The sequence below is a fragment of the Orcinus orca genome, chromosome X (genome assembly GCF_937001465.1).
Source record: "Orcinus orca chromosome X, mOrcOrc1.1, whole genome shotgun sequence".
NCBI classification, from domain to species: domain Eukaryota; kingdom Metazoa; phylum Chordata; class Mammalia; order Artiodactyla; family Delphinidae; genus Orcinus; species Orcinus orca.
The window spans coordinates 49,580,969-49,603,088 of record NC_064580.1 but is presented as its reverse complement, the minus strand read 5'-3'; positions in this window follow the sequence as shown (position 1 = coordinate 49,603,088).

The window sequence follows — 22,120 nt, the reverse complement described above, 5'->3', positions numbered from 1 at the left end:
TGGGACTGGAAGAAACAGAGACTCCACTCTTGGAGGGCACACACAGTGGGGGTGTATGCATCGGGACCCAGGGGAAAGGAGCAGTGAGCCCATGTGAGACTGCACCAGACCAGCCTGCTGATCTTGGAGGGTCTCCTGCATAGGTGGGGTGTGGCTGTGGCTCACTGTGGGGAAAAGGACATTGGCAGCAGAAATTCTGGGAGGTGCTACTTGGTGTGAGCCTTCCTGGAGTCTGCAATTAACCACAACAAAGGGCCTGTAGGCTCTAGTGCAGGGTAGCCACAGGCCAAATAACCAACAGAGAGGGAACCCAGCCCAACCAATCAGCAGACAAGAGGGTTAAAGTTTTACTGAGCTCTGCTGACCAGAGCAACACCCAGCTCTATCCACCAACATTCCCTCCCATCAGGAAGCTTGCACAAGCCTCTCAGATACCTCATCCAGCAGAAGGCAGACAGCAGAAGCAAGAAGGACTACAATCCTGCATCCTGTGCAACAAAAACCACATTCACAGACAAAACGAAAAGGCAGAAGACTATGTACCAGACGAAGGGACAAGAAAAAACCCCAGAAAAACAATTAAATGAAGTGGAGATAGGTAACTTTAATGAAAAAGAATTCAGAATAATGAGAGTGAAGATGATCCAGGACCTCAGAAAAAGAATGGGGGCAAAGATTGAGAAGATGCAAGAAATATTTAACAACAATCTAGAAGAATTAAATATCAAAGACCTAGAAGAATTAAAGAAAAAAGAAACAGAGATGAACAGTACAATAACTGAAATGAAAAATACACTAGAGGGAATCGATAGCAGAAGAACTGAGGCAGAAGAATGGATAAGTGAGCTGGAAGAAAGAATGGTGGAAATCATTGCCACAGAACAGAATAAAGAAAAAAGAATGAAAAAAAATGAAGACAAATTGAGATTTCTGGGACAACATTAAATGCACCAATATTCGCATTATAGAGGTCCCAGAAGGAGAAGAGAGAAAGAAAGGACCCAAGAAAATATTTGAAGAGATAATAGTCATAAACTTCCCTAACATGGGAAAGGAAATAGCCACCCATGTCCAGGAAGCACAGAGAGTCCCAGGCATGATAAACCCAAGGAGAAACACACTGAGTTCCATAGTAATCAAACTGGCAAAAATTAAAGACAAAGAAAAATTATTAAAAGCAACAAGGGAAAAATGAAAAATAACATACAAGGGAACTCCCTAAAGGTTAACAGCTGATTTCTCAGCAGAAACTCTACACATCAGAAGGGAGTTGAACAATATAGTTAAAGGAATGAAAGGGAAGAACCTACAACCAAGATTAAACTACATGTCAAGGATATCCTTGAGATTCAACGGGGAAATCAAAAACTTTACAGACAAGCAAAAGCTAAGAGAATTCAGCACCACCAAACCAGCTTTACAACAAATGCTAAAGGAACTTTTCCAGACAGGAAACACAAGAGAAGGAAAAGACCTACAAAAATAAACCCAAAACAATTAAGAAAATGGATATAGGAACATATATATCAATAATTACCTTAAATGTAAATAGTTTAAATGCTCCAAGCAAAAGACATAGACTGGATGAATGGATACAACAACAAGACCCATATATATGCTGTCTACAAGAGACCCACATCAAACCTAGGGACACATACAGACTGAAAGTGAGGGGATGGAAAAAGATATTCCATGCAAATGGAAATCAAGAGAAACCTGGAGTAGCAATTCTCATATCAGAAAAAATAGACCTTAAAATAAAGAGTATTACAAGAGACAAAGAAGGACACTACATAATGATAAAGGGGTCACTGAACTGCCCCGGAGCCTGAAAGGAGGGCAGCCACACTGAGGCTGACGGCTCTGGAGGGGCCAAAGCAGCCAAAGCCACCACAGTCCTGGGGACTTCAGGCTGGTTGTTTCAACAAGTAACTTAAAGAGAAAATGGAAAAACAAGGAGGTTTGTGCATGATATCATGTTGATGTGAAACCATGGATAGCCACTTTCTGCCACCCATGTGGATGACAGGCTCTTGGTGCTCCAGCCTGGTGTCAGGGCTGTGCCACTGAGGTGGGAGAGCCAAGTTAAGGAAACTGGTCCACAAGAGACCTACCAGCTCCACATTATATCAAACAACAAAAATCTCCCAGAGATCTCCATCTCAATGCCAAGACCCAGCTCCATGCAACGACCAGCAAGCTACAGTGCTGGACACCCTATGCCAAACAACTAGCAAGACAGGAATACACCCCCATCCATCAGCAAACAGGTTGCCTAAAATCATAAGAAGGTCACAGACACCCCAAAACACACCACCAGACGGGGACTTGCCCACTCGAAAAACAAGATCCAGCCTCATCCAGCAGAACACAGGCACTAGTCCCCTCCACCAGGAAGCCTACCAACCCACTGAACCAAACTTAGCCACTGGGGACAGACACCAAAAACAACGGGAACTATGAACCTTATACTTATATAAAACCTTATACTATGGTATAAGACTGGATATCAATTACAGGAAAAAATCTGTAAAATATACAAACACATGGAGTCTAAACTGTACACTACTTAATAACCAAGAGATCACTGAAGAAATCAAAGAGGAAATCAAAAAATACCTAGAAACCAATGACAATGAAAACCCGACGACCCAAAACCTATGGGATGCAGCAAAAGCAGTTCTAACAGGGAAGTTTATAGCAATACAATCCTACCTTAAGAAACAAGAGGAGGAGCTTCAAGATGGCGGAAGATTAAGACGTGGAGATCACCTTCCTCTTCACAAATACATCAGAAATACATTTACATGTGGAACAAGTCCTACCAAACACCTACTGAATGCTGTCAGAAGACCTCAGACCACTCAAAAGTCAAGAAACTCCCCATGTACCTGGGTAGGGTAAAAAAAAAAAGAAAAAATAGAGGCAAAGAATACGGATGGGACCTGCATCAGTGGAAGGGAGCTGTGAAGCAGGAAAGGTTTCCACACACTAGGAAGCCCCTTCACAGGCGGAGACTGCTGGTTGCGGAGTGGGGGAGCTTTGGAGCCACAGAGAGAGTGCAGCAACAGGGGTGCAGAGGAAAAAGCGGAGAGATTTCCGCAAAGCAGATCGGTGCTGGCCAGCACGAGAGGCTTGTCTGCTCACCCGCCGGGACAGGTGGGGGCTAGGATCTGAGGCTCAGGCTTCGGTCGGATCCCAGGGAGAGGATTGGTGTTGGCTGTGCGAACACAGCCTGAAGGGGGCTAGTGCACCACAGCTAGCCGGGAGGGAGCCTGGGAAAAATTCTGGAGCTGCCGAAGAGACAAGAGACGTTTCCTTGCCTCTTTGTTTCCTGGTGCTGGAGGAGAGGGGATTAAGAGCACCACTTAAAGGAGCTCCAGAGATGGACGTCAGCTGCAGCTATCAGCGCAGACCCCAGAGACGGGCATGAGATGCTAAGGCTGCTGCTGCAGTTACCAAGAAGCCTGTGTGCAAGCACAGGTCACTATCCACACATCCACCCCCGGAAGCCTATGAAGCCCGCCACTTCCAGGGTCCTGAGATCCAGGGACAATTTCCCCGGGAGAATGCATGGTGCGCCTCAGGCTGGTGCAATGTCACACGGGCCTCTGCCACCACAGGCTCACCCCGCATCTGTACCCATTCGTCCCCCAGCCTGAGTGAGCCACAGCCCCCGAAGCAGCTGCTCCTTTAACCTCATCCTGTCTGAACGAGGAACAGACACCCTCAGGTGACCTACACACATAGACGGGTCCAAATCCAAAGCTGAACCCTGGGAGCTGTCGGAAAAGAAGAAGAGAAAGGGAAATCTCTCCCAGCAGCCTATGGAGCAGCAGATTAAATCTCCACAATCAACTTGAGGTACCCTGAATCTGTGGAATACCTGAAAAGACAGCGGATCATCCTAAATTGAGGAGGTGGACTTTGGAAGCAATGATATATATATATTTTTTCCCTTTTTCTCTTTTCTGGAGTGTGTATGTGTATGCTTCTGTATGTGATTTTGTCTGTATAGTTTTGCTTTTACCATTGATCCTAGGGTTCTTTCTGTCCATTTTATCTTATTTTTTATTACTTATAATTTTCTTTTTCCTTAGTAATTTTTATTTTAATAACTTTATTTTATTTTATCTTCTTCTTACATTCTTTCTATTTTTTTCTCCCTTTTATTCTGAGCCATGTGGAAGACAGGCTGTTGGTGCTCCAGCCAGGTGGCAGGGCTGTGCCACTGAGGTGGGAGTCCCAAGTTCAGGGCACTGGTCCACAAGGGACCTCCCAGCTCCATGTAATATCAAATGGTGAAAATCTCCCAGAGAACTCCATCTCAACGCCAAGGCCCAGCTCCACTCAACGAACAGCAACCTACAGTGCAGGCCACCCTATGCCAAACAACTAGCAATACAGGAACAAAACACCATCCATTAGCACAGACGCTACCTAAAACCATGATAAGGCCACAGATGACCCAAAACACACCACCAGACATGGACCTGCCCTCTAGAAAGACTAGATCCAGCCTCATCCACCACAACACAGTCACTAGTCCCCTCCACCAGGAAGCCTACAAAACCCACTGAACAAAACTTAGCCACTGGGGACAGACACTAAAACCAAGGGAATCTATGAACTTGCAGCCTGCGAAATGGAGACCCCAAACACAGTAAATTAAGCAAAATGAGAAGACAGAGAAACACACAGCAGATGAAAGACCAAGGCAAAAACCCATCAGACCTAACAAATTAAAAGGAAATAGACAGTCCACCTGAAAAAGAATTCAGAATTATGATAGTAAAGATGATTTAAAATCTTGGGGAAAAAATGGAGAAAATACAAGAACCGTTTATCAAAGACCTCAAAGAACTAAAGAGCAAACAAACAGTGATGAACAACACAGTAAATGAAATTTAAAATTCTCTAGAATAGATCAATAGCAGAATAACTGAGGCAGAGAACGAAAAAGTCACCAGGAAGATAAAATAGTGGAAATAACTACTGCAGAGCAGAATAAAGAAAAAAGAATGAAAAGAATTGAGGACAGTCTCAGAGACTTCTGGGACAACATTGAAAGCACCAACATTCGAATTATGAGGGTCCCAGAAGAAGAAGAGTAAAAGAAAGGGACTGAGAAAATATTTGAAGAGATTATCGTTGAAAACTTCCCATAATGGGAAGGGAAATATTTAATCAAGTCCAAGAAGCACAGAGAGTCCCGTAGAGGATAAATCCAAGGAGAAACAAGCCAAGACACATATTAATCAAAGTATCAAAAATTAAATACAGGGGTTTCCCTGGTGGTGCAGTCATTGAGAATCTGCCTGCTGATGCAGGGGACACGGGTTCGAGCCCTGGTCTGGGAGGATCCCACATGCCGCGGAGCAACTAGGCCCGTGAGTCACAAGTACTGAGCCTGCGTCTCTGGAGCCTGTGCTCCCCAACAAAAGAGGCCGCGATAGTGAGAGGCCCGCACACCACGATGAAGAGTAGCCCCCACTTGCCACAACTAGAAAAAAGCCCTCGCACAGAAACGAAGACCCAACACAGCAAAAATAAATAAATAAATTAATTAAAAAAGATTAAGGACTTTGAATGCAGAGAATGTGCTAAAAAAATTAAATACAAAGAAAAAATTATTAAAAGCATCAAGAGAAAAACAACAAGTAACACATAACGGAATCCCCATAAGGTTAACAGCTGATCTTTCAGCAGAAACTCTTCAACCCAGAAGGGAGTGGCAGGACATATATAAAGGGATGAAAGAGAAAAAGGGGCAAACAAGTTTACTCTACCGAGCAAGGATGTCATTCAGATTTGACGGAGAAATTAAAAACTTCACAGACAAGCAAAAGCTAAGAGAATTCAGCACCACCAAACCAGCTTTACAACAAATGCTAAAGGAACTTTTCCAGACAGGAAACACAAGAGAAGGAAAATACCTACAATAATAAACCCAAAACAATTAAGAAAATGGATATAGGAACATACATATCCAAAATTATCTTAAATTTAAATGCTCCAAGAAAAGACATAGACTGTATGAATGGATACAACAACAAGACCCATATATATGCTGTCCACAAGAGACCAAATTCAAACTTAGGGACACATAGAGACTGAAAGTGAGGGGATGGAAAAAGATATTCCATGCAAATGGAAATCAAGAGAAAGCTGGAGTAGCAATTCTCATAATAGACACAATAGACTCTAAAAAAATAACTATTACGAGAGACAAAGCAGGACACTACATAATGATCAGGGGATCAATTCAAGAAGAAGATATATCAATTGTAAATATTTATGCACCCAACATAGGAGCACCTCAATACATAAGGCAAGTACTAAAAGATATAAAAGGGGAAATCGACAGTAACACAATCACAGTTGGGAACATAAACACCCCACTTTCACCAATGGAAAGATCATCCAAAATACAAATAAAAAAGGAAACACAAGCTTTAAATGATACATTAAACAAGATGGACTTAATTGATATTTATATGACATTCCATCCAAAAACAACAGAATACACATTCCTCTCAAGTGCCCATGGAACAGTTTCCAGGATAGATCATATATTGGGTCACATAGCAAGCCTTGGTAAACTTAGGAAAATTGAAATCGTTTCAAGTATCTTTTCCGGCCACAATGTTGTGAGACTAGATATCAATTACAAGAAAAAATCTGTAAGAAATTCAAACACATGGAGGCTAAACAACACACTACTGAATAAACAAGAGATCACTGAAGATGTCAAAGAGGAAATCAAAAAATAAATAGAAATAAATGAAAATGAAACCACAATGACTCAAAACCTATGGGATGAAGCAAAAGCAGTTCTAAGAAGGAAGCTCACAGCTATACAAGCCTACTTTCAGAAACAAGAAACATCTCAAATAAACAACCAAAATATACACGTAAAGCAATTAGAGAAAGAAGAACAAAAAACCCCAAGTTTAGCAAAAGGAAACAAATCATAAAGATCAGACCAGAAATAAAAGAAAAATAAATGAAGGAAATGATAGGAAAGATCAATAAAACTAAAAGCTGGTTCTTTGAGAAGATCAACATAATTGATAAACCACTAACCCGACTTATCAAGAAAAGAAAAGGAGAAGACTCAAATCAATAGAATTAGAAATGAAACAGGAGAAGTAACAGCTGACACTGCAGAAATACAAAGGATCATGAGAGTTTACTGCAAGCAACTCTTTGCCAATAAAATGGACAACCTGGAAGAAATGGACAAATTCTTACAAATGCACAACCTTCTGGGATGGAAGAGTAAGAAATAGAAAATTTGATCAGAACAATCACAAGCACTGAAATTGAAACTGTGATTAAAATCTTCCAACAAACAAAAGCCCAGGACCTGATGGCTTCACAGGGAAATTCTATGAAACATTTAGAGAAGTGCTAACACCTATCCTTCTCAAACTCTTCCAAACTATAGCAGAGGGAGGAAGACTCCCAAACTCACTCAAAGAGGCCATCATAACCCTGGTACCAAACCCAGACCAAGATGTCACAAAGAAAGAAAACTACAGGCCAATAACACTGATGAACATAGATGCAAAAATCCTCAACAGAATAGTAGCAAACAGAATCCAACAGCACATTAAAAGGATCATACACTATGATCAAGTGGGGTTTATTCCAGGACTGCAAGGATTCTTAAATATATGCAAATCAATCAACGTGATACACCATAAAAACAAATTGAAGGAAAAAATATATGATCATCTCAATCCATGCAGAGAAAGTTTTTGACAAAACTCAGCACCCATGTATGATAAAAACCCTGCAGAAAGTAGTCATAGAGGGATATTTCCTCAACATAATAAAGGCCATATATGACAAACACACAGCCAACATCGTTCTCAATGGTGAAGAGCTGAAAACATTTCCACTAAGATCAGGAACAAAACAAGGTAGCCCACTCTCACAGCTATTACTCAACAAAGTTTTGGAAGTCCAAGCCACAGCAATCAGAGAAGAAAAAGGAATAAAAGCAATCCGTATTGGAAAACAAGAAGTAAAGCAGTCACTGTTTGTAAATGACATGATACTATACATAAAGTATATTAAAAATGCTACCAGAAATCTACTAGAGCTAATCAATAAATTTGGTAAAGAAGCAGGATACAAAATTAATAAACAGAAATCTCTTGCATTCCTATACACAAATGATGAAAAGTCAGAAAGTGAAATTAAGAAAACACTCCTATTTACCATTGCAAAAAAAGAATAAAATATCTAGGAATAAACCTATATAAGGAGACAGAAGACCCGTATGCAAAAAATTATAAGACACTGATGAAAGAAATTAAAGATGATACAAATAGAAGTAGAAATATACCATGTTCTTGGATTGGAAGAATCAACAATGTGAAAATGACTCTACTACCCAAAGCAATCTACAGATTCAATGCAATCTGTATCAAACTATGACTGGCATTTTTCACAGAACCTGAATAAAAAATTTCACAATTTGTATGGAAACGCAAAAGACCCCAGAAAACAATCTTGAGAAAGAAAAACGGAGCTGGAGGAAACAGTGTCCGTGACTTCAGTCTATACTACAAAGCTACAGTAATCAAGAGAGTATGGTACAGGCACAAAAACAGAAAGATAGATCAATGGATCAGGATAGAAAGCCCAGAGATAAACCCATGCATATATGGTCACCTTATTTTTGACAAAGGGGGCAGAATATACAGGGGAGAAAAGACAGCCTCTTCAAAAAGTGGTGCTGGGAAACTGGACAGCTGCATGTAAAAGAATGAAATTAGAACACTCCCTAACACCTTACAGAAAAATAAACTCAAAATGGAATAAAGACCTAAATGTAAGGCCAGACACCTTCAAACTCTTAGAGGAAAACATAGGCAGAACACTCCATGATATCAGAACAAGATCCTTTTTGACCCAGCTCCTAGAGAAATGGAAATAAAAACAAAAATAAAGAAATGGTACCTAATGAAACTTAAAAGCTTTTGCAGAGCAAAGGAAACCATAAAGAAGACTAAAAGACAACCCTCAGAATAGGAGAAAATATTTGCAAATGAAGCAACTGACTAAGGATTAATCTCCAAGACATACAAGACACTCATGCAGCTCAATATAAAAAAAAACCACACAACCCAATCCAAAAATGGGCAGAAGACCCAAATAGATATTTCTCCAGATGTACAGATTGCCAACAAACACATGAAAGAATGCTCAACATCATTAATCACTAGCCAAATGTAAATCAAAACTATAATGAGATATCATCTCACACCAGTCAGAATGGCCATCATCAAAAAATCTAGAAACAATAAATGCTGGAGAGGGTGTGGATAAAATAGAACCCTCTTGCACTGTTGGTGAGAATGTAAATTGATAGAGCCACTATGGAGAACAGAATGGAGGTTCCTTAAGAAACTAACTATAGAACTACCAAACAAACCAGCAATCCCACTAGTGGGCATATACCCTGAGAAAACCATAATTCAAAAATGGTCATGTACCAAAATATTCATCGCAGCTCTATTTACAATAGCCAGAACAAGGAATCAACTGAAGTGTACATCATCAATGAATGGATAAAGAAGGTGGCACACGCATGGCACAGGGATATTGGCTCGGTGCTTTGTGACAGCCTGGAGGGGTGGGATAGGGAGGGTGGGAGGGAGGGAGATGCAATAAGGAAGACATATGGGAACATATGTTTATGTATGACTGATTCGCTTTGTTATAAAGCAGAAGCTAACACACCATTGTAAAGCAATTATACCCCAATAAAGATGTTAAAAAAAAAAAAAAAGAAGGTGGCACATATATACAATGGAATATTACTCAGCCATAAAAAGAAACGAAATTGAGCTATTTGTAATGAGGTGGATAGACCTAGAGTCTGTCATACAGAGTGAAGTAAGTCAGAAAGAGAAAGACAAATACCGTATGCTAACACATATATATGGAATTTAAGAAAAAAAATGGGGCTTTCCTGGTGGTGCAGTGGTTGAGAATCTGCCTGCTAATGCAGGGGACATGGGTTCGAGCCCTGGTCTGGGAAGATCCCACATGCCGCGGAGCAACTAGGCCCGTGAGCCACAACTACTGAGCCTGCGCGTCGGGAGCCTGTGCTCAGCAACTAGAGAGGCCGCAATAGTGAGAGGCCTGCGCACCATGATGAAGAGTGGCCCCCACTCACCACAACTAGAGAAAGCCCTCGCACAGAAACAAAGACCCAACACAGCCATAAATAAATAAATAAATAAAATTTAAAAAAAAAAGAAAAAAAAATGTCATGAAGAACCTAGGGGTAAGACAGGAATAAAGACACAGACCTAGTGGAGAACAGTCTTGAGGATATGGAGAGGGGGAAGGGTGAGCTGTGACAGGGTGAGAGAGGCGCATGGACATATATACACTAACAAACGTAAGGTAGATAACTAGTGGGAAGCAGCCGCATGGCACAGAGATATCGGCTCGGTGCTTTGTGACCGCCTGGTGGGGTGGGATAGGGAGGGTGTGAGGGAGGGAGACGCAAGAGGGAAGAGATATGGCAACATATGTATATGTATAACTGATTCACTTTGCTATAAAGCAGAAACTAACACACCATTGTAAAGCAAGTATACCCCAATAAAGATGTTAAAAAAAAAGAAAAAAAAGAAGAGGTGGCACATATACACAATGGAATAGTGCTTGGTCATAAAATGGGTTGAAACTGAGTTATTTGCAGTGAAGTGGATGGACCTAGAGATTGTCATACAGAGTGAAGTAAGTCAGAGAGAGAAAAACAAATACTTCAGGCTAACACATATATATGGAATCTAAAAAAAAAATATTCAGAAGAACCTAGGGGCAAGACGGGAATAAGGATGCAGACCTACTAGAGAATGGACTTGAGGATATGGGGAGGGGAAAGGGTAAGCTGGGACAAAGTGAGACAGTGGCATGACATATATACACCACCAAAAGTAAAATAGATAACTAGTGGGAAGTAGCTCCATAGCACAGGGAGATCAGCTCGGTGCTTTTTGACCACCTAGAGGGGTGTGATAGGGAGGGTGGCAGGGAGGAAGATGCAAGAGGGAAGAAATATGGGGACATACGTATATGTATTACTGATTCACTTTGTTATAAATCAGAAACTAACACACCATTGTAAAGCAATTATACTCCAATAAAGTTGATTAAAATAATAATAATAATAAAATTTTTAAAAAGGTTCAAGAAACATCTCAAATAAACAACCTAACCTTACACCTAAAGCAATTACAGAAAGAAGAACCAAAACACCCCAAAGTTAGCAGATAGAAAGAAATCATAAAGATCTGATCAGAAATAAAAAAAATGAAGGAAATGATAGCAAAGATCAACAAAATTAACAACTTGTTCAATGTGAAGATAAATAAAATTGATAAACCATTAGCCAGACTCATTAGGATAAAAAGGGAGAAGACTCCAATCCATAGAATTGGAAATGAAAAAGGAGAAATAACAAGTGACACTGTAGAAATACAGAGGATCATGAGAGACTACTACAAGCACCTATATGCAAAAAATAATGGACAACGTGGAAGAAATGGACAAATTCTTAGGAATGCACAACCTTCTGAGATGGAACCAGGAAGAAGTAGAAAATTTGAACAGAACAATCACAAACACTGAAATTGAAACTGTGATTTAAAAATTTCCAACAAACAAAAGCCGAGGACCAGATGGCGGTACAGGAGAATACTATCAAACATTTAGAGAAGAGTTAACACCTGTCATTCTCAAACTCTTCCAAAATATTTCAGAGGGAGGAACACTCCCAAACTCATTCTAGGAGGCCACCATCACTCTGATACCAAAATCAGACAAAGATGTCACAAAGAAAGAAAACTACAGGCCAATATCACTGATGAACATAGATGCAAAAATCCTCAACAAAATACTAGAAAACAGAATCCAACAGCACATTAAGAGGATCATACAACATGATCAAGTGGGGCTTATTCCAGGAATGCAAGGATTCTTCAATATATGCAAATCAATCAATGTGATACACCCTATTAACAAACTGAAGAAGAAAAACCATATGATCATCTCAATAGAGGCAGAGAAAGCTTTCAACAAATTTCAACACCCATTTATGATAAAGACCCTCCAGAACATAGGCATAGAGAGAACTTCCCTCAACATAATAAAGGCCATATATGACAAACACACAGCCAACATCATCCTCAATGGTGAAAAACTGAAACCATTTCCACTAAGATCAGGAACAAGACAGGGTTTCCCACTCTCACCACTATTATTCAACATAGTTTTGGAAGTTTTAGACACAGCAATCAGAGAAGAAAAAGGAATCCAAATTGGAAATGAAGAAGTAAAGCTGTCACTCTTTGCAGATGACATGATACTATTCATAGAGGATCCTAAATATGCTACCAGAAAACTACTAGAGCTAATCAATGAATTTGGTAAAGTAGCAGGATACAAAATTAATGCACAGAAATCTCTTGCATTCCTATACACTCATGATGAAAAATCTGAAATTGAAATTAAGAAAATACTCCCATTGCCACAAAAATAATAAAATATCTAGGAATAAACCTTCCTAAGGAGACAAAAGACCTGTATGCAAAAAAGTATAAGACACTGATGGAAGAAATTAAAAATGATACAAATAGATGGAGAGATATACCATGTTCTTGGATTGGAAGAATCAACATTGTGAAAATGACTCTACTACCCAAAGCAATCTACAGATTCAATGCAATCCCTATCAAACTACCACTGGCATTTTTCACAGAAATAGAACAAAAGATTTCACAACATGTATGGAAACACAAAAGATCCCGAATAGCAAAAGCAATTTTCAGAAAGAAAAACAGAGCTGGAGGAATCAGGCTTCCCAACTTCAGACTATACTACAAAGCTACAGTAATCAAGATAATATGGTACTGGCACAAAAACAGAAATATAGATCAAAGAAACAGGATAGAAAGCCATAGATAAGCCCACACACATACAGACACGTTATCTTTGATAAAGGAGGCAATAATATACAATGGAGAAAAAACAGCCACTTCAATATGTGGTGCTGGCAAAACTGGACAGCTCCATTTAAAAGAATGAAATGGGAATACTCCTGAATACCGTACACAAAAATAAACTGAAAATTAATTAAACACCTAAATATAAGGCCAGACACTCTGATGCTCTTAGAGGAAAACATAGGAAGAACCCTCTTTGACACAAATCACAGCAAGATCCTTTTTGACCCACTTCCTAGAGAAATGGAAATAAAAACAAAAATAGGCAAATGGGACCTATTGAAACTTAAAAGCTTTTGCACAGCAAAAGTAACCATAAACAAGATGAAAAGACAACCATCAGAGTAGGAGAAAATATTTGCAAACGAAGCAACCAACAAAGGATTAATCTCCAAATATACAGGCAGCTCATGCAGCTCAATAAAAAATTTTTAAAAATTAATCCATAACGGGCAGAAGATCTAGATAGACATTTCTCTAAAGAAGATATATAGATTGTGAAGAAACATATGAAACAATGCTAACCATCACTAATCATTAGAGAAATGCAAATGAAAACTACATTTCGGTATCACCTCACACCAGTAAGAATGGTCGCCATCAAAAAATCTACAACAATAAATGTTTGAGAGGGTGTGGAGAAAAGAGAACCCTCTTCACTGTTGGTGGGAATGTAAATTGATACGGCCACTGTGGATAACAGTATGGAGCTTCCTTAAAAAACTAAAAATAGAACTACCATACAACGCAGAAACCCCATTACTGGACATATAACCTGAGAATACCATAATTAAAAAAGGAGTCATGTACCACAAAGTTCATTGCAGCTCTATTTACAATAGCCAGAACATAGAAGCAAACTTAGTGTCCATTGACAGATGAATGAATAAAGAAGATGTGGCACATATATACAATGGAATATTATTCAGCCATAAAAAGAAATGAAATTGAGTTATTTGTAGTGAGGTGGATGGACCTAGAGTCTGTCACACAGAGTGAAGTAAGTCAGAAAGAGAAAGACAAATACCATATGCTAACACATATATATGGAATGTAAGAAAAAAATGTCATGTGGAACCTAGGGGTAAGACAGGAATAAAGATACAGATCTACTAGAGAATGGACTTGAAGATATGGGGAGGGGGAAGGGTAAGCTGTGACAAAGCGAGAGAGAGGCATGGACATATATACACTACCAAACATAAAATAGATAGCTAGTGGGAAGCAGCTACATAGCACAGGGAGATTAGCTCGGTGCTTTGTGACCACCTAGAGGGGTGAGATAGGGAAGGTGGGAGGGAGGGAGATGCAAGAGGGAAGAGATGTGGGAACATATGTATATGTATAACTGATTCACTTTGTTGTAAAGCAGAAACTAACACACCATTGTAAAGCAATTATACTCCAGTAAAGATGTTAAAAAAAAAGACTTTTGCCCAGTCATCTGTGAATATAGCAGCTCCCAAAAGTCCAGGACCCAAATCACTGGGATGGAAGTCTTTTTCCTGAGAAATGTCATTTTCAGGGTATACAGATGGTGAGGAAATCCAGTTAAAGCCTATCAGGATTCTGACTTAAGATTTGCTGAGTCTGGCTGAAGAATGTATGCTTGAAAAACAGCAGTCTCCTGGTAGATGCCTGAGCAAAGTAGCAGTACAGATTTCTGCAGTATCAACACATTGACTTCAGTCCCCTGATACAGCCTCAGAATTTTGGATATTTTACAGCTGCTTGATTTCAGAATAAAAGACAATTTCTCACCTGTATGGTTTAATCCTTTGGAAAAGAGAGCATAATCATTTAGATGGCAAATAGGTCAGTTAGCACAACTGACCAGCTCTACCAACTGTGGTTATGTAAATAACCATGTGAAAAAAAAAAAAAGAAGATGTGGCACAAATATACAGTGGAATATTACTCGGCCATAAAAAGTAATGAAATTGAGTTATTTGTAGTGAGGTAGATGGACCTAGAGTCTGTCATACAGTGTGAAGTAAGTTAGGAAGAGGAAAACAAAGACCATATGCCAACACATATATGGAATCTAAAAAAAAAAGTTCTTATGAACCTGGGGGCAGGACAGGAATAAAGACACGGACTTAGAGAATGTACTTGAGGACATGGAGAGGGAGAAGTGTAAGCTGGACTGAAGCGAGAGAGTAGCACTGACATATATACACTACCAAACGTAAAATAGATAGCTAGTGGGAAGCAGCCACATAGCACAGGGAGATTAGCTTGGTGCTTTGTGACCACCCAGAGGGGTGTGATAGGGAGTGTGGGAGGGAGATGCAACAGGGAGGGGATATGGGCATATATATGTACATATAGCTTATTCACTTTGTTATAAGCAGAAACTAACACAACATTGTAATGTAATTATACTCCATTAAAGATATTTAAAAAAGATGCAAGAATGTAATGTATATCACAGGAATATAGCCATTATTTTATAATATTTTTAAATGGAGTATAATTTATAAAAATATTGAATTACTGTTGATATGTTGTACATCTGTAATTAATATAATATTGTAAATCAACTATACTCTGATAAAAAATAATGAGTTACAAAAAAAGAATAAGGAGTGAGGTGAAACTCAGTAATGGAATAAAGCTCAGAGATGTGAGAAGGAGCTGGGATGATATGATGGTGTCTATCATGCAAACCATTCATTCACACATTTGTATATTCATCAGCTCTTTATTGAATACCTACTATGTGCCAGGCACAATTCTTGACACTGGGGGATATATTAGTAAAGAGGTGTGATAAACCTCTGCCCTTGTGTTGTTTTCATTCAAGTTGGGAAGTCATAATAAACACATAAACAGATATATAAAGTTCTAATGTGTTAAGTACGTTAAAAGATATTGAGTGACTGAGTGCCACTCTACTGAAAGAAGGTCTTTGTAGAAAAGACCTTTGAGCAGAGGCAAATAATTGATAAGGCATAAGAAGATCTGGGGGGAAATATTTTAAGCAAAGGGAACAGTCGATGCAAGGTCCCTGCAGTGAGAGCATGTCTGACACATTCTAGGAACAGTGAAGGGGCCAGCAGTGCTAAAGGGTAGACAGCAAAGGGAGGAATGGCAGGAGATGAGGTCACAAAGGTAGTAGAGGGCCAGAGTGCATAAAGCCTTTGAGGTCATGGTAAAAATAATCTTTGATTTTTAATCTGCATGAGATGGAAAGCCATCAGAGAGTTTTGAGGAGAGGAGTGATAGTATTTGACACATGTTTTGAAAGGATCACTTTATATCAGGGGCAAGCAAAAAGACCACCAAGTCAGCTATTGCATTAATCCAGGTGAGGGATGATGTTGGCTTGTATCAAGCAAACAGTGATAGAGGTATTGAGAAGATCAGAATCTGAAGTCAGAAATGTTATCTGCTGTGAATAGGATGTAGAACTCTAGAGAGACTTCCAGGAGATTACTTCAAGTTTTGGGGCCTTGGTAAATGAAAAGATACAATTATCATTACCTGAAATAGATAAGACTTAGGGTTAAGCAGGTTTGGTGATGAGGGGATGAAGACGAGAGTTAAGTTTTGGATATATTAGATTTGAGATGCCTAACAGACATCCAAGGAAAGATATCAAGTAGGTGGTTACATATATGTGTTATGATTTCAGGGGCATGATTTTACCTGGGCATATAAAATTTAGGAATCATTGGCATATGGATGTTATGTGAAGTCATGGAACTGGATGACAGTACCTAAAAAGTGAGTGTATATAGAGATCTCTGAAGACAGCCTTGTAGCACTCCAAAGTTTAAAGGTGGGTGAGATAAGGAAGATTAAAAAAAGGAGACTGAGAAGAGATGCCAAAGTGCTAGGAGGAAAACCAAGACAACATAGAAACTTGGAAGCCATGTGAAGAAAGTGTTTCCAGGAGGCATGATTAAAGCTATCATTTCTGGCAGAGAATTTTGAGTAACATAAGGACCGAGAATTTACTATTGTATTTAATAACTTGGAGGTTATTGATGACCTTGACAAGAGCATTTTCAGTGGAGTGGTCTGGGGGAAAAGCCTATAGATACACATAACAAACAAAAAGATAGTTTAATGGTTAATTCTATAGCCTTCATCAAAAAGTTATGTGCCTATTAGAGAAGGCATAACACAGAAGGTGTAAAATGAAGTGAGCTTTTAAGGATAAATACAAGTTTGCTGGGAAAAGAAAGAGGAGGTATAGTCCAGATAGAAGAAGTAGCATGAGGCAACGGCACAGAAGTGTTGACTTGCACAATGTGCTCAAGGCACAATAAGCAATCCATTTTAGCTGAAAATATAGGATTCATGAGAGGTGAAGATTTGCCATGGACATTTTGCTTACATATGCAACATGTGAGAAGGATTTCAGATGAGACCTTTGGTCATTTGCACCATCATCAGTTAGTAGCAAAGGCATCACCATATAATATTTATTGTGTAAATTTCAGCTAGATATTATATTCAAGCTAGAATAAGAAGGCATTTATGTTGCATCAGTTTTTCCCTAGTTAAGGGGGACTAATGTATGAACAGTCTTATTCTACCAGATATCAAAATTGATACCATAAATTTTCAGAAGTAAAAACAGTGTGATAATGACATATAATTATACAAAATTAATTAAAAAATTATAGAGTTTAAAAATAGACATATATATGAGGATTTAGTATTTAATAAATGTGGTGGCATTTAAAATTAATTATAAAAAAGGTAGATTATTTAATAAAGGCACTGGATCAACTGGCTATCTGTTTGGGAAAAACAAAGTTAAATTCTTACCTAATACAATATAATCCTCCCTCCACCTCCACACATACACTCACACACACACACAAAAAGGGCAAAAATGCAGATAGGCAATTCACAGAAAAATATAGATGGCTTGTAGCTTAATCTCAATTAATTGTCAAGCAAATGCAAATTAAACAAAAATGAGATGTTTTTAGCCTCTCAGATTGGCAATTAAAAAATACTTTGAATTGGCAAGAGTATGAAGAATCAGGTAGTTTTATGCACAGTTGTGAGTATGTAAATGGGTACAACATTTTTATTAAGACAGCAAATGTGAATGCCATTTTACCAAGCAATGTCATGTCCAGAAATCTAGCTTACAAGTGTGCAAAGACAGAAGAACAAACATGTCCATATTATCATCATCATCATCATCATCATCAACACTTTTAAAAAATATTTTATATATGTGATTTTTCTTTTTTGGCCGCACAGCATGTGGGATCTTAGTTCCCCAACCAGGGATTGAACCCGCAGCCCCTGCATTGGAAACGCAGAATCTTAACCACTGGACCGCCAGGGAAGTCCCCATCGTCACTTATTGTGCATTACTGTGGTCCAGAAAATGTTCGAAGCATTTTTATTTATACCACTCATTTAATTCCCTCAACAAATCTCTGAGTTAGGTAACTACAGTTGACCCTTGAACAACACGTGTTTGAACTTCACAAGTCCACTTATATGTGGATTTTTTTCAATAGTAAACTACAGTACTGTAAGATCTTTCTCCACCATGGCTCTGCAACTGCTGTTTCTGGATTATCATAAAGATGTTAGCTAAAGCAAATCGTGTAAACAGAAAGGAACAGATTCCATTCCTGGGGGAGAAAATAAAGCAGCCAGACCAGAAGGAGGGCTCCTACTGGAATGGTCTATTTACGGAAGGTTATGGAAGTCAAACACAGATTGATGATGATGATTAACAGAAAACATGGAAGTAACATGAGGAAATGACATTACTCAGAGACCCCTGTATGTGGAATCTGCTCAAACTTGAGGCAGAGAAAGTAGTCTCATAACAATTGTACTAGTTCAGGCATGAGATCCTAGAGGAACTAGAAAAGACAAATATGACAGAGATTTTGAAAGACACATTTTGACTTTACAACTAATTAGAACTAGGTGACATAGGTAACAATCATTTTTACTGTCCAACTCTACCAGTGGTACCCCCATTAACCTACCCCAAAGTATGATCTAGCATAAGAAGATTTAAAAAAACTGTACAACTAGTAATTTATTTCTCTTCTCCCTCATACACTGCCTTACACACAGCTGTCACTCAATTTATATTTGTTCAATAAAGGGTGTTTGAGAAGTTCACAACATTTCACAATATGACACTAATCCAATTCTCTCAGCTGTATTCCACAGCAACTACACTGTGGATGTGGGTTTTGGTTTGCTTTGCTTTGTGCTTCTGATCTGATTTGTCAGTCTAATAAAACCTTCACAACCTAGACTAAATGCAGAGTAACACAACGGATCTAATTTTGATCCCATTTGGTACCTTACCAGAGGGTAGAATTTTGGCTTGTAGATGGGTGTGCAAAACCTTCAGCATTGGCTCAGAAATAATCAAACAGGTAAATGCTAAGCCACTGATTTAAAGAAAAACCTCTTTATATTAGGTCAAATAAGGAAATACATCTGCATTTTATTCTTTTATCTATTGGGTTGGGATTTGGTTGACAAATGGTCTCTTGTGGGCAAGCAAAGGTAATCTGGAAATAAATAATAGATTTCCTTGCAAAACCTGTGGAGAAAGGATATCCTGACAATTTCACCTATATCTGGTGAGCTGCACTAAGGTTTGACTTCTAATAATATGTTTTCTATTGTTCTGTTCCTTACCCAAAGTAGAAGATATGCTGACCTGAGGAACATAATCCAGTCCTGAAGGACATAATTCAAATAACTTCTAAAAGCATCAGTAGCTCCTCCAGTCTATCAGGGCTCCTCCCCAGTGAATGAAATTTTGCACATTCCACATACTCTTCCTATTCACTCTATCCTTTGGCTGGGTTGAGAAAAGGTAAGTCCCTTGAGAAAAATAAGCAAGAACTCCCCTTCCCAACCATGTATGCTCAATACCCTAGTTCCAAGAGTTTCTTTCAGTCTTATTTATTTATTTATTTATTTATTTATTTGGGTCTTCGTTGCTGCTCACGGGCTTTCTCTAGTTGCAGTGACTGGGGGCTACTCTTCCTTGTGGTGCACGGGCTTCACATTGTGGTGGCTTCTCTTGTTGTGGAGCACGGGCTGTAGGTGCCAGGGCTTCAGTAGTTGTGGCATGCGAACTCATTAGTTGTGGCTCACAGGCTCTAGAGCTCAGGCTCACTAGTTGTAGTGCACAGGCTTAGCTGAGCTGCAGCATGCGGGATCTTCCTGGACCTGGGCTGGAGCCCATGTCCCCTGCATTGGCAGGCTGATTCTTAACCACTGCACCACCAGAGAAGTCCCTCTTTCAGTCTATATTTAAATTATTTTCTTTATACATAGCTGCTTCTATATTTTACATCTCCATGTCATTTTACTTGCTTCTCTATTTAGAATGTCTTCTCAATGCACCCCTCCGATCACCATCCTTTGCCCCTCTTTTGTTTGTTGAATATTCATGCTTCAGATTCAGCTCAAATTCTAGCTCTAGCATTACCTTCCTAATGAAGACTTTCTTGTCATCCATCATGCAGTTAAGCTCCATCATACAGTTAAGCTCCATCCTCTAGTTAAGCCCCGTCCTCTAAACTACTACAACACCTGGTAAAGATCATTATTATAGCATTTAGCATTATAATAGGAATTGTGTATTTATATTATTTCTTTGGGGGCCTTCATCTTACTTTGTTTTGGAACTCCTCAAGGCTAGAGCTAATGTGTTGTATGCAGCCCTGGTGCTTAATACAGGTGTCTGTAACATAGCAGGCACTGAACTAATTGTTCATTCATTTGTTCAACACTGGGAATTAATGAAAATAACAATGTCCCTTATGGAGGTTATTAAATATTAGTCAGGAAAAATGGACAATAAACAATATAGAATATGTTAGATAAAATTAGACAGGGTAGTAGAGATGGGGAGTGATGGAGAGTGTGTTATTATTTTATATAGACCTCTTTGGAGAGGTAACATTTTAAAAGAGGACTGAAAAAATGGAGAAAGTGAGTCGTGTGGATATTGCAGGGAAGAGAATTCCAAGCATAAAGAATGGCAAATTCAAAGTTCTTATGGCCTAAACAGAGTGAATGGAGACAGGGGGTAGGAGGTGAGGTCAGAGAGGGAGCAGGTGCAAAATCATGCAGTTTCCTGTATGCCAAGGTAAGTTCTTTGGCTTTCAGTTTGACAGGATGCCATTCGAGAGGTTTGAGCAGAGAACTGACCCAATCTGCCTTAGGTTATAATAGAATCACTCTGGATGATGTATTAGGAATAAATTTTTAGGGACAAAGAAAGAATAGGGGGGACTACTTAAGAGGCTATTACAAGATGCTAGGGGAGAGATGGTGGTAGTTCAGGCCAGTTTGGTATGCTGGAAGTGGTGAGAAGTGGTTGGATTTAGGACATTCTCTTTTATAAGTTTACAGCTAATTACATGTGCTGCTGTATTTATTACATATGGGATATAATAGTGACTCTAATGTTTTGGGCCTGATAAACTAAAAGCATTGCAATTTACTGAAAAAGAGAAGGCTGAGAAGAGCAGGTTGATGAGAGCCATGGAAACATTGAGTAGTGCTTTGGCTAGGTTAATAATGGGACAATGTAAGATGAATAGATGAATATGAGCAGTTTTCATGAGCTAGATTAAGTCTACCTGACTTTGGTGTTTTCTAAGGTAGTATTCTTTACAAAACCACAAAACAAAAATCAGTAACAACAGTGATAAAAACCACTACAGTTTATTGAACAGAAAATAAGTGCTAGGCACTGTGGGGACTTTATATGCATGATCTCATTTAATATTTCTCCAAACCCCAGAAATTACAAATTACTTTTCCCTCTTTCCAGATGATATAGCTGAGGTTCACAGCACTTAAACATCCTGTGCAAGAAATGACACTGCACTGGTAAGTGCCAGAGAGTCTATATAAACACTCAAAGATCATCATGTATTTCAACTATACATCCTTGCCCATGAACTAGATTTGAACTACCCCTGTTATAGTATATACTTTGTCCAGTTTTACAATTGGATAAATTAAGATCTTAGAAGGCAGAAAATACTTAAGTGATTCAGACAGAAAGATATCACAGTCCAGAGGTATGTCTTCTCATTTAAAGCACATTCTTT